The sequence below is a fragment of the Ceratina calcarata genome, unplaced genomic scaffold (assembly GCF_001652005.2).
Source record: "Ceratina calcarata isolate Rehan_Ccalc_2016 unplaced genomic scaffold, ASM165200v1 scaffold583.2, whole genome shotgun sequence".
Taxonomy (NCBI): Eukaryota; Metazoa; Arthropoda; class Insecta; order Hymenoptera; family Apidae; genus Ceratina; species Ceratina calcarata.
The window spans coordinates 16,929-17,504 of record NW_017177052.1 but is presented as its reverse complement, the minus strand read 5'-3'; the positions used below and the strand labels follow the sequence as shown (position 1 = coordinate 17,504).

The window sequence follows — 576 nt, the reverse complement described above, 5'->3', positions numbered from 1 at the left end:
CAATTTTAGCTGCATTCACCTTTGAACCATATTCCCGTGACGTTGACGAGTATAAAATTCTTCGGTGAAAGTTCGATCGGCTTTGAGATCGCAGTGACACGGTGCCAGATGTTTCAGACGGGGAAATTAATTAAAGCGGCAAGTAAATTTCAGGTCCCCGGAAGTTCGTGTGTACGTACATACATACATCGACCGGAGGAACGTTTGGCAAAATTTTCTGCGTTCTTTATTTTTTTCCTATGAGAACTACCAGCGTTCTGTTAATCGACCGATAAGGGATGGCAAACACGTTTTTTAAATCGCAGTGTTTGCGAATGGGAACGTCGAATTCGCCGTGTTTGCCACCGACACGACGACGGTACGGTACATTGATTGTTATAATTATCCTCCGATATCGGAACGAGTTAAGATAAACAAAATCGTCGATATTTCACGACTGAATTCAAAGTGAATAAATAAAATCCGGCAATATCTAAAAACATGTTGGTTCAAATAAAATCGTGTCCGACGTCAAATATATTCGACTGCGAATAGAATAAATCCAATTTTATTTTAATTTTCTATAGAATTTCTAGA

At 39.1% G+C, this 576-nt stretch overlaps 1 protein-coding gene across 1 annotated transcript in view; it reads left to right on the top strand.

The window, feature by feature from the left end:
• LOC108629709 (acetylcholinesterase-like) overlaps positions 1-576 on the top strand; it is a gene marked incomplete at its 5' end in the record, with an annotated part of 32,240 nt that overhangs the window by 19,594 nt on the left and 12,070 nt on the right. The gene's annotated exons all lie outside the window — the stretch shown is intronic.